Here is a 13,451-nt window from a genome sequence, read left to right on the forward strand (position 1 = left end):
TCCAAATAGATCCAGTAATTGAGGTTCAAGATCTGGATGAAAGGAATCACTTTTAAACAATCTAACATTTCACTAAAAGAAATTGCCTTAACGATAGGATGGAAGAGATATTCAGGGAGGATGCAGCATTGGTTCAGTTGGGTAGTTTCTCTGCCTCCATATTTGTCACAACCACATGCACAGAAAGCAATTTGTGGCAAACCAGAGGAGCCCCCAAATTCCCATGCACTGGATTTTATACTCAGATGACCAATAAGCTATGGCAGTTATTGAAATCTTAATCCCATGAGTCAATTAAATCTTGAAAATGACCTTGTTGACTTTTAGAGGAAAAACACTCCAGTCTGAATGAGGTAGATGTTGCTCCTATCACATCCTTCCACTTTCTAGTATCATTTACCACACAATACTCAAGTGTCTCAAATTAATAACTCCCTCATGCTCTTCATGGACAAAGGAGAATGTCCATTCAGTACATACTGATTGTCTCAAAGACTGGATCGGTCAAAATGGTTATTATCAAGATCATTTCTTTAGCACAGCAAACACAAAAGCTATAGGTGATTATAAATGTTTTAAAAATCAGATCCTGCCATTTATCTTAATGAAGTCCTTTGTCATAGGGTCAGCAGTTGGACTAGGCCATACAATGCATGATCTTTATTAACTCAGATATTCTAAGCCCTTAAAAGCTTCCATTGACAGAAGAAATGATGTATTTCCAATGTTCCCCTTGTAATTATAAAGATAATCATCAAAATGGAAGCAAACAAATACTTGGCATAGTTGAAACTGGGAGAGTTTATAAGTGATGGGTTATAGCAGCTGGAACTTTAAAATAAATAGCAAAATTTCCACTCTTTCTGTTATTGTTTGCTTGCATTTTTGTTTTCCTGCTCAGGTTTTTTTTTCTTTCTAGTTCCGATGTTTCTTGTGCAGCAAGATAACTGTATAAATATGTATGCATATTTTGGACTTAACATATACTTTAACATATTTAACATGTATTGAACTACCTTCCATCTAGGGGAGAGGGTGGGGGAAGGAGGGGAAAAGTTGGAACAGAAGGTTTTTCAAGGGTCAATGTTGGAAAATTACCTGTGCATATGTTTTATAAATAAAAATCTATAATAATAATAAAAATTAAAAATATTTTTTAATTTTTTAAAAAATGAATGAATGAATTATGCCCCACTCACCCAAACATTCATTCTCACAGTTACAAGTCCAAATAACGTTTACAAGTATTACAGCTTCACTTACTACAGAACATGAACATTGAATGTGGCTTAGTTTACTTTAATGGGTGGTTTGGCACTGAAAACTGAGTCTTAGTGACCACATGCTATTCAGTCCTGATCTGACCTAAATTGGTGTTTGGTCCAATATTAGGTAAGTCCTATTCCATCCCTGAGACTCAATTTTCTCCTCTGAATGAAGAGTTTGGACTGCATGATCTGTCTCCAAGGTCCATTCTAGCTATGACCCTTTTATACACGGAAAAGGGGCTATAGGATAATTAAGTTCATATTTTTAAAATAGCAATTTTAAAAGGTAGATATGGATATTGGCCCAATACTTTTCAAGGTAATAAGTCACCTAGTGATAGATTTTCATGTCCTCCAAACTCAGCCATATTAAAATGTATTACAATTCTATAACTAATTTTCATTAGTACTAAAGAATCTTAGAGTCCAAAGAAACCCAGAACACATATTCAGAGACAAACACGGCCCCTTGAGGTGAAGGACTTTCTTTCCAAGACCACAGAGGTGGTGCACCGATTTGAACTAGGATCTCTACATTATTTTCACTTGAACCCTCTTGCACTTTAGTAAATATTGCCCTTTTGCCAGATGGTTCCATAGTACATTGACATAAACAATGAGTGAATTAATGATCCACAGACATTCAACCTTACAAGATCATGTCCATAAGAAAGCTACTTGGCTTCTCAATTCTCAAAGTCAACTACATCTTCAAAAAAAAATAATTTAAAAAACTACTTTAATCCAACTCACTTCCAGTTGATAAATGATGGACAGAAATAACTACACCCAGAGAAGGAACACTGGGAAGTGAATGTAAATTGTTAGCACTACTGTCTATCTACCCAGGTTACTTATACCTTTGGAATCTAATACTTAACGTGCAACAAGAAAATGGTATTTACACACATATATTATATCTAGGTTATATTGTAACACATGTAAAATGTATGGGATTGCCTGTCATCAGGGGGAGGTAGTGGAGGGGGGGGATAATTTGGAAAAATGAATACAAGGGATAATATTATAAAAAAAAATTACTCATGCATATATACTGTGAAAAAAAATTCTAAATAAAAAAAAAGTTTTATAACAAACAAAACTAATGCAGACAAAATTAGCAAGGAAGCAATAAAGTGGGAAAACATTTTTACCTTTAAAAAAAAAAACTACTTCATTGCCTCCAAAATTCAAAAGATCTATAATCCAGTGGTTCACATATTCACACCACCCACTCTGTTTGGTTCAGTTCAATTTAATTCAACACACATTCATTAAATGCCTACTACACTGTGGTACTATGTACCATTCCAGCAGTCCGCTTCAACAACTTTTTGGAGAAACCCCCTCAGTGGGGGAAGTTGTCCAATTCTTTGATTATGAAAATTCTTTGAAAGTTTTCATTGAAAGGCAGGACAAAGTAACATATACTAATTGATTCTCAGTCTGCTAGTGCCGCATCCAGTTCATCTGATAATGAAATAAACAGTTTATTATTCAATTGGAGATTACATGACTTATCCAAGTTCACACAGTGACAGGGTGACAAATCGTATTCCAATATGTGGCATCAGGGCTTCTAACCAATACCCATTCCAGGGAAGGAACATTTATCAGAGGACAAAGATTCTGCCTTAATCTTTCAGAAAGGCACTGTGGTGTTGGGGAAAATGTGTTAGAGTTAGAGCTCAAACCCGGACTCTGGAAATCAATAACTGTGTAACTCTTGGCAAACCATTTCCCCTCTCTGAGCCCCAGGCTCCTCAATTAAGATGAGGAGAAAAAAGCCCATAGTACCTGCACCACTGATGTGCTGTGAGGCTCCAATGAGAGCATTTACTTAAGGTACCTGGCAAACCCCATAGGTAAATGTGAGCTCTCATTGTCACCATCATACGCACACAGTAGGCACTAAGTGACTCAGGGCCGTCGGCCTAATATCATTGTTTTTGCTTCCTCTTCTGTAAATCATTTTAATACAGCTCTCTCCTTTCTTCCCCTTCTCCCTTGACCTGATGAAGGGCATTTTATTTTCATTTTTTAAAAAATCTGTGCTCTCAGCTTGAAATTTTATTCCCCCCACCTCTAGCTTTCATCTAGAAAAGAACTTCTGAGCATTTTGGAGAGCCCCAGAAAGAAAACCTTTGTATTATAAGCTTAGAGAGTCTGAAGAAGAAATAAAAATGATTATCGCCATTACCCTGGGCCAAGAGTGATAAAGGGCCATTTCATGGGATGCTCAGGTAGAGATCTGGGGAAGGGGGGCAGGGAGGAAGAGAGGAAATTCACAGCCTGGGAGTTGCTGCTTCCCCTTTTTTTGCTACTCTAAGCACAAGCTGCTCTTCAGGTTTCTGACGATTGATGAGAACAGAAAGTCTAAATCCAATAGCAAAAGCCATTTCAAGGGAGAATTTTTCATTTTCCTTCAGACAAGCTAGGGTGGCTTGGGTTTGGATGCTGTCGGACTGTTGGGGTTGTTTACTGGTGTGTCTGATTGTGTGATGTCTGGGGCAAATTCAAGGAAAGTCTAAATTCGGCGGGTTTTACCACCCCTGAACCGTAGTTTTAGAAAGAATCAACTAAGGAGGAAAGAATGAAGGCAGGCTAGAGATGATGTGGTCAGAACATCGGCTGGAATGAGGGGTAATTGGTACCAGGCTCTTCCAGCTCCTTTATAGCAAATCTTCCCTAAGTAGAAGAAAATAGACCCTTTCTCTTGTCTGCAGCCACCCAAGACCCAGAGCAGCCATTCCAAAGTCAATCTTATAGCACCACCTGGTGGTAACTGTGACAATCAGTCTTCCTACTCAGTAGAAAACTACCTTTAAAGGTCCTGTCCCTTATGAAGAGAAACAAATATAATCAGAACAATAGGCACAATGATCACAATAACATAAATGGAAACAGCACGAAGAGATGATAGAATTCAAATCAAATTCAATGACCAAAAGAAATTACCGACAACAATCATTTAATTCAAGTCAACAAGTATTTCTCAAACTCCCATTCCACGTGCTGAGGACCAAAAAGAAAACAGTCCCTACTTTCAAGGAACTTGCATCCTGCTGGTTGGAAGAATGAACCCCATTTTTCCTCTGTATACAGAGGTGACCAACTCTACATGGAAACTACCAGGCAAGGGGGCAGCTAGGTGGCGCAGTGGATAGAGCAACAGCCTTGAATTCAGGAAGGCCGGAGTTCAAATCTGGTCTCAGACACTTAACACTTCCTAGCTGTGTGACCCTGGGCAAGTCACTTAACCCCAGCTTCAGGAAAAAAAAAAAAAGAAAGAAAGAAACTACCAAGCATGGGCCACGTTCCTGTTTTTTTTCTGATTCCCTCTTTTTCTTTGTTAAAGGAATTATTAAACATATTTAATAATATTTTCATGTTTGTTGTTGTAGTTAGCTTTTTCCTTTCATATGTTTTTTCCCCTTTTGATTTGCTTTTTCTTGCACAGCATAATTAAAAACAGAAATATCTTTAGAAGAATTGCACGTGTTTAACTTATATCAAATTGTTTGCTATCTAGAGGAGGTGGAAGGAAGGAGAGAAAGAGAAAATTTTGGAACACAAGATTTTCAAAATGTGAATGTTAAAAAGGTGAATGTTAAAAACTATCTTTGCATGTATTCAGAAAAATAAAACACTATTAATATTTCCCCAAATGTTATATTATAGAGGGGTCTGGTATTCTCAGAAAGTGAATAGGATGGGAGAAGAAAAGCTTCAATAAAAATCCTTAAGCACTATGGTATAGTCAAGAGTCAACTGGCCTGGAAATAGGAAAACCAAAATTTAAATCCAACTTCAAATACTTAATGGTTGTGTTTCCTTAGACAAATCACACCACATCACTGTGCCTCCGTTTCCTCATCTTGTACAATGAGAGAGCTGGACCAGATGGTTTTCAAGGACTCTCGCAGTTCTAAATCTGATTCTTTGATCTTATTAATATTAATAAGCATTTATTAAGTATAAGGCTCTGAACTAGGTAATGAGTATATAAAGATAAAGTAATTCCTGCCCTCAAAATGCTTATAGTTAACTGGGGGAAAACCATCCAAATAAATAAAGGAAATCTAATATGAGGAAACAACTGGAAGGCAGAAGCTAGTAAAAATATCATGGGGGGTTTTCATGCACAACTGACACTATTTTTCCAACCTTGAAAACTGAAATACAATGAGAAAATATTCCTTTGTCTGGCTTGTAAGGTAGTTTATAATTTTAATTATTTATAATAATTTATAATAATTTTCACACACACACAAATACTGCTACTCTCTCCTTGTCAACTGTCATTATTCATATGTACCATATTCATTTATTTTGGGCAAATCATTTAAGCCTCAGTTTCCTCATCTGGAAAATGAAAATAATAATAGCACCTACCTCCCTAGGTTCTTGTGAGAATCAGATGAATAGCACGTAAATGCACTTCACAAACCTTAAAGTGCGATATAAATACTGGTTATTACTATCATTGCAATTATCATTATTCTCCTTATTCCTTTTCTATACTATAGTCAAACTGTTGTTTTTGTGTATTGTTCTATGCCCAGTAAAATATGACATGGAAACATATAAGTAAACAAGGTAATCTGGAAAGGGAAATATGGCAGGGGAAAGTTTCAGCTCCTATAGGAAACCTTTTCAGATTCATGTAGATGGCAGCACATTCTCCTTCATATTATTTTATACTTATTTATCTGTTTAAATGCTCCATTGACCCTATCTCCCCTGCCTTCCCCAACCCCTACTGGATGTAAGCTCTCTGAGTACAGAGACATTTTACTTTTGCTTTTATATTCCTGATCACCCACCACATGATTTATACATACTAGATGCTAAATATATTTTTGTAGAATGAATGAAAGGGAAGTGAGATAATTACATGGTCAGACTGTGGCAGAAGCACAGGTCTTGTGGGGTAGCCACATCCATTGCAGAGAGAACACTAAAACAATGGCTGTTTATTGTCAGTATCGTTTCTCATAACAACTAACATGGTCTAGACTAAGGGAAACCAAGAGACCAATGATATCGTCTTTCCCTGGCCCAGAAAAGTTGGAGGGTTGAATGGGCATCTTCCATCATCGGCTAAGCACTGATCTCGCTACCATTGCTTCCTATTAGAGCCCCGGTCTCACTGACAGAAGCTATCACTGACATCAATAATTTAAAGACAGAGACACTGTGGAGCTATAAATAATTTAAAAAACATAATCTGGGTCCCTCCTTACTCCTGGGAGCATATTGAGCTCTCAACTCTCTTGTACTTGATTTAAAAAAACTGAGAAAGTTGCATGAACCTTGATAGACAATCACAGAAAAGACAGCCTAAGTCAATTAGAAGCTAGGAATCAAGCAGCATAATGAAGTGGGATTTTCTGTTGTAGACTCCAGGGCAGAAGGTGTCCAATGGGAGGATTCTGGGTCTGTTTGCTGTGTATATATTTGGGGGGTGGGGGAGGTTTGTGTTTCTGGCTCTGCTAACATGATAGATACTAGTGATTGTTCAGTGCTGAGAGGGGAAGAAAATATAGACCATCTAAAGGGCACTCTCTGAAATTCTGTCTGTAGGAATATTCCACAGAAGAATGGGAACATCATTAAAACCCAGAAACACCTTAAATAAATAATCATTCCACCAAAAAGAGAGGGAGCAAGGCCAGAAAATGAAGGTCTCTCACGACTCACAAGAATATTATACAGAAATATGTCAAGTTGCCCAGTAATAGAGACATGCTCTTCCTAGCATCTCTCACTGCAGATGAAAAGAAAACCATAAAGAAAAGAGAGGAGGAGGAGAAGGAGGGGGAGAGGAAAGGAGAAGAAAGAAAGCAAGAGAGAGGAAGGGAAAAAAAGAAAAGGAACATTAAAATGAATTGGAGACAAGGAAGGGAAAGAGAGGATATTCATTTGCTGAAATTCCTGAAAACAAAAATTACCCAGTGAAAAGAGAAGCTTTCATATTTAGGAGTCTTTTAGAAAAGCCAATTTCCTGCTTGTGACTCTTCCTCTCAAACCTAACCCCCAAAAGGTGTTAAAACTTTCTTCTTCATTAGATAGAGGGAAAAAGTCATTGCTAATTCATCCTCAAATCTCCAAAGGAAATGAGGCAGTCCTCAGACAAAACTGGGAAGGAAATAAAATGGATCTTCACCCTACTGCATGCAGGATTACATGCTACCCCACCTTGCTGTACCCTGGCACCTTCTTGCTCCTTTTGCCCACTACACCTTGAGCCTTCCTGTTCCTACATCTGAGCAGAGAGCTCCCTTGGTGCCATCCTCCCCAATCACAGGAAGCCCTGCTCCATAGTCTCCCATATTCCTTGTCTCATGAGTCCTATTTTCTTCAAAATGCTGAAGAATCTGACAGATTAATCTAAAGTTGAAAGATAAACCCCACTTGCCTTTAACAACCAATTTCTACAGACTGTTCTGAAATCCAAAGGAATGATAGGGAGGATGGGAATTTCAAGCACCATGGAAGGCTTATGGAGAAAGATACAGGGACAGGTAAAACAGAAGCATCCCAACACCTTCCATGATGCAGCAGGCTACAAGTACCCACTCCTCTGCCTAATCACGGGGTTAATTGTTGTTAGCTTGAATTTTATTTTCTTTCTCATTTTTTTCTTTTTGATCTTATTTTTCTTGTGCAGCCAGATAATTGTATAAATATGTATCTTATATTGGATTTACAAAAAAGAATATGGTAATTGAGAAGAGAATTCAGTATTTTGTGACATGGACCCTTTTGACATTCTATTAAATGAAACCCTTCATAGAAAAAAAAATACATATATATATATATATATATATACACACACACACATATATACATACATATATGTATATATGTGTGTGTGTATGTGGCTATAAAAAACCCAACAACTCTGTAACCTCTTCATCTTCTTAGATCCCAGAACTGCTTTGTATTAAACTGAACCACATGCTAGGGTAGCCAACAACATTCTTTGGACAAGGATAACATGAGAGAGCTGGATTTCAGCAGAGCATTTGACAAAATTTCTCTCACTGTCTTCGAGTACAAGGTGGAGAGATGTGGAATAGATGAAACTCACAGTTAAGGTGGATGAGGAATTGTTTGAATGATTAGAACCAAAGCATATAATTCAATTCATTTCAATTTAGAGTAAGCTGTGTAATGGAGCTACCCAGGGAACTGTCCGTGGTACCAAATTGTTCACTATAGTGGCTCAGTTGAGGGCATACTTGTCTAAAGTCCAAAGATCACAAAACTAGAAGCAATAGCTGATGCAAATGACAAAGGGCTCAAGAAGATTTTAACAAGCTACGACATTGGGACCAACTCTCCAGAAATAATATTTATTAAGAAAATGTAATATTCTTCCCTTGGATTCAAAGAATCAACTTCATAAGTACAAGAGGAAGGAAGCCTAGCTGCACAATTATTCACATAGAAAATACTTGGGAGTTTGAAGCTCAATGTGAGTCAATAGTGTGACATGGCAGTGAAGAAAATTCAATTAATCTCTTTTACTGACAGGAATCATGTTCAGGTTATAGTCCAATGTTCTGTTTAAGCCAAATCTGAATGATTGCATTTAGTTCTGGGCACCAGAGTTTAAGAAGGATATTGATAAGATGAAAAGTATAAAAGACAGAGCAACCAGAGTAAATTAAGGTCTCGGGTTCATACCATATAATTATCAGGTGAAGAAGATGGGAATGTTTAGCCTGGGGAAGAGAAAACTGAGTAGAAATGTCATAGCTACCTGTGAGAATCTGAAAGACTGGCAAATGTAAGAATAACATTGGTCTCTGCTTGATCCATTAGAAAGGAAGTAGGATAAATAGGTAATTGCTGAGAGGAAGATGAAGGATTAATGTAAGAAAATATTTCCTTATGATGAAAGCTATCCAGCAGAGGAAAATAAGCTAACTAGCAGGATATTATAGGATAATTCTTAGGTATGAGTTGAGCCTTAGTCCCTGAAGCTTCCTCCCTCTCTGGTGGCCAGATATCTTGAGTTCACTTCAACAAGCTTTTATGAAATAAGTTTATCATAAAGACCTGGCATCATGGATACAAAGAGAAATGAAAAAAGTAGTTCCTGCCTTCAAGAAGCTTATATTATTAATAGCTATAATGCATATTATAGCTAATATATATATATACATATATATATCTTAAAAATTGGATCACTTATTTTCCAAGCAATATCCCTGAGCTTATGCCCCTATCTCTTCCTTTGGCTTTTCTCACCATCATCCACTCCCCATGTCTACTCAGCAGCCCTTCTACCCCTCCTCTTTGTCCTCTCATTTGTAAAAGCCAGAATGCATAGCTCCTATTTATGAGTTGCACTGAATCTGACCTTGAGATGGAAGTGTCCCAGTACCAAGCCGTTAGATGGGAGAGGAAGCATTATATCTCTTTTTTAAAGTCTCGGGAAGCTGAATATTTATGATATGCCATATCAACACATCCTGGTAAAGAAATGGAATTCCTCTCACCTATGGCTACTGAAAAATGATTTCCCAGAGCCACTGGTGGCACTTTTTATCTCTCCCATGCTGACAGATAATGGGATTGCAAGCCTCATACAGTAATCTCCCCCATCTTATTGAGGCTTCTAGAAACAAACAACAAAAAAATGGCAAACCAGTTAAGCTCTGTAGTGGTGTGAGTGAGCAGGCAGACAAAAATAATGTTTCACAACAAGCACCTTTTCTCGAGTAAACCCAAAGTCCTTAACACCTTTCTAACTGAGGTCATCGCTTCTTTTTAAAGATGGAAGAAAAAAAACAGCTGGGTGAGTTGGCTCCAAATGGGACATTGTGTGGCTTAAAAATCCTGACCAGGGTGTCCTGACTTCTCATTCTAGAATTCCTTTCAGAAAATGCTCATGGCTAGATGTAAAAAAAAAAAACCAAGGGGCAACAAAGTGGCACAGAGGGTAAAGCACCAGTCCTAGAGTCAGAAGACCTGGATTCAAATCTGTCCTCAGACCCTTCACACTTATTAGTTATGTGACCCTAGGCAAGTCACTTAATCCAGTTGCTTCAGGTAGAAAAGGGAGTGGGAGGGGAGGAGGAGAGAGAAGAAAACTATGAGAAGACACCTGGATGTTTGTGCTTAGTTCTAGGCCACACATTGATGGAAGGGAACTTTAAAAAGTTCAGATGAGGGCAATCAGGATGACAAGGGGACTGGAGAATACAGCAGATAAAAATCACCTAAACTACAGATGTTTCACCTAAAGTAGAAAATTTTGGAGGGAATATGATTATTATTTTGTAGGTGTATAAAGTACAAGAAGTGTTAGATTTAATCCTTAGTCCCAGTGAGAAAAATGCGAGCAATAGGTAAAACTTTCAGAGTGAAAAATCTAGACTTGGTTTAAGAAAACATTTCCTAACAAGTAGAGTAATCCAAAAGTGGAATAGACTGCCCCGGGAGATAATGCAATCTCTCTCCCTTGCTGAATGTCAGTAATGATAAGTTGGTTGCCTACTTATCAGATATTCTAAAGAGGGCTTCTCTGTTAGTTTATTTGGCAGTGTTTTGCAACAGGTATCAGGAAAAGAAAATTAATAATGTCAGATGCAGATTTGAATCAGGTTCTGCCATTTATTACTTGCTTACCAACTAGCTTTGCCAATTAACTTCATTTCTCTTGATCTCAATGAAACTCATATCTAAATTAAGGGTTGTGAAGAAGTTGAGTTCTAAAGTCCCTTTTGGTGTCAACTCTCTGATTCTAAAAACTAGAAAAGTTCTTGTTCAATTCTAAGTCTCTTTGACATTATCTTAGTCCTGTGTTAATACAGCATAATGAGATAGTTTGGTTTAGCTGCATTTGGTTGAGTTTAATGGGTTGGGGTAGATTGATTTCTTCGAGTTGTATTGGGTTGGGTTTAATTTGCTCTAGTTTATTGAATTTTATTTGTATTTTGGGGTTTGACTTAATTTGTTCTGGTTTACTGAATTTTATTGGATTGGGTTGTGTATTTATGGTTTGGTTGGATTTGGTTTGCTTTGCTTTAGTATAACAGCAGCATTCTGCTGCCATTTCATATTAAGTTAAACTCCAAGATCTTCAAGTGATTGCTGCTAGCCTCCATGAACTTGCTTTTGGAAAAATAACTTTTTGAGTCTTATTGTGAGACTTTACATTGGTTCCTGTTATGATGCACCCTGACAGTTTGGGCCCCAAATTCCAGCTTGTTAGGATGGTTTTACAATCAGATTGCCTTCTATACTTTTAAATATTTCCAGCTTTTGCCCTCTGTAAATCTGATGAGTGATCCTTTTATGACTTCTAAGTCATTGACTAAAATGTTGGGCAGGACAGGGCCAAACACAAAATCCTGCAGCACTCTAAGGGATCCTGCCCCCAATACATCAAGTTCCTTCAGTGACAGAGTTTCTCTGTAGTGGAATAGACTTACTCTATTCCATTCACATTCTATGCTGAACCCTTTTGTGGTCAATAGCATACATTTCAGAGACATATGTCCAGGGATATGGGGTATATTTTTGGCAGCTATATGGCACAACAAATAAAACAATGGATCTAGAATCAGGAAGACCTCAGTTCAAATCTGGTCAGACATTTATTAGCTATATGGTCCTGAGAAAGTCACTTAAACTGTCTGCCTCAGTTTCCTCGACTTGTAAGATAGAGATAATAATAGCACCTACCTCCAAGGATTGTTGTGAGAACAAATGAAATAGTTGTAAAGCACTTTGCAAATCTGAAAGGCCTATAGAAATGCTAAGTATGTGTACATATATATATATATACATATATATATATGTAAAATTATAATTAACTGTGAAACAGCTAATAGAGTAATGTAGTGGTTAGTGGGTTGCACCTAGAGTTAAAACCACCTGGATTCAAATATCATCTCTGACACTTATTAGTTATATCACTCCGAGTAAGTCACTTAAATTTTTTCTGCTTCCCTTTTCTCATCTGTAAAAACGGAATTAACAAGAGCATATGCAGTGTTTGGGGGATTAAATAAAATAATATAAATGAGTCCTTTGCAAATTTTAAATCACAGTAGAAATAACCACTATCCCTTTACCCAAACACCTTGGAATTAGTGATGGTGACAATTACTGGGGATGGAATGATCATGATACACATTGTAGATGGGCATGTAGACAATCATGGGTCATAAGAGAGATGGCTTGAGGACGTAAGAAGGAAGGACACAGCCCTGCGACTTTTTCTCTGATGAACTCTCAGTCCCTTACCAAGTTCAAGGATCACTTTGTTCTCAAACCCTATTCTAATTTATATTTCTACTCCTAGCTCTGAGATTCAGAGACTTTCGCAAAACATAAGTAATACTAGCTACTAGTTATAACTAAGAAAAAACTGGAAGACAGCCTATTCGATGACAACATTTTCAGTTTGGTAGCTTGTGTGCAGGTATCTTCATGTATTCTCTGAGTAGTTTTTTTGCTATAATGTTGGGGGGGAGGTACTAAATCCATCAGTTCTCCCACATTCTGACGTATCAAATGTCTATACAACAAAACACAGAGGATCCCTCAAACTAATCTTCATATTTTTCTGCTCTGCCTTTTCTTCCCTGCTCTTCTCTGAAAGACTTCAGGAATAGTGAATCAGCTCAACTTCAAAATTCTAGCATGTTTTGTGAAGTATGTGAACTAACTCAAGTTCATCCTTTCTTTTTTTTTCTTTTTTTTTTTTTCATACTTACATGGCTAGGTCTTGACCCCTTTTTTCTCCTCTGACTATCAAGCCACCTAGCAGCCTGTATCACAGCATGAGTGGATTCCCTGATAATGTGTACTCAAAAAGCAGAACTTCCCAAGCATGAGAATAAACCACACTCCTTAACTCTATGGTTTTCATATCTCTTTTCTTTACTCCCTTTCTCTTTCCCTTGGACAGTTCACATTAGCGATTCCCAGAGGAGAGCTAGATTGTGGAAAGGGGGAGTTATAGTGCCTACTAGGGCAATTATACGAGATAGAACTAGCCTGGAATAGCAAGTTAGCTCCCCAGACTGGAGATATGTGAGAATCACAAAGGCATAAGTCTGGGGAGGCTGCTCTTGAGTTCATCCTCTAGAATCTCACGTACAGGATTATAACATCCACATCTGTAGACAAGACATGATCAGACTCCCAGAATCAAAC

The sequence above is a fragment of the Sminthopsis crassicaudata genome, chromosome 1, assembly GCF_048593235.1.
Source record: "Sminthopsis crassicaudata isolate SCR6 chromosome 1, ASM4859323v1, whole genome shotgun sequence".
Classification (NCBI taxonomy): Eukaryota; Metazoa; Chordata; class Mammalia; order Dasyuromorphia; family Dasyuridae; genus Sminthopsis; species Sminthopsis crassicaudata.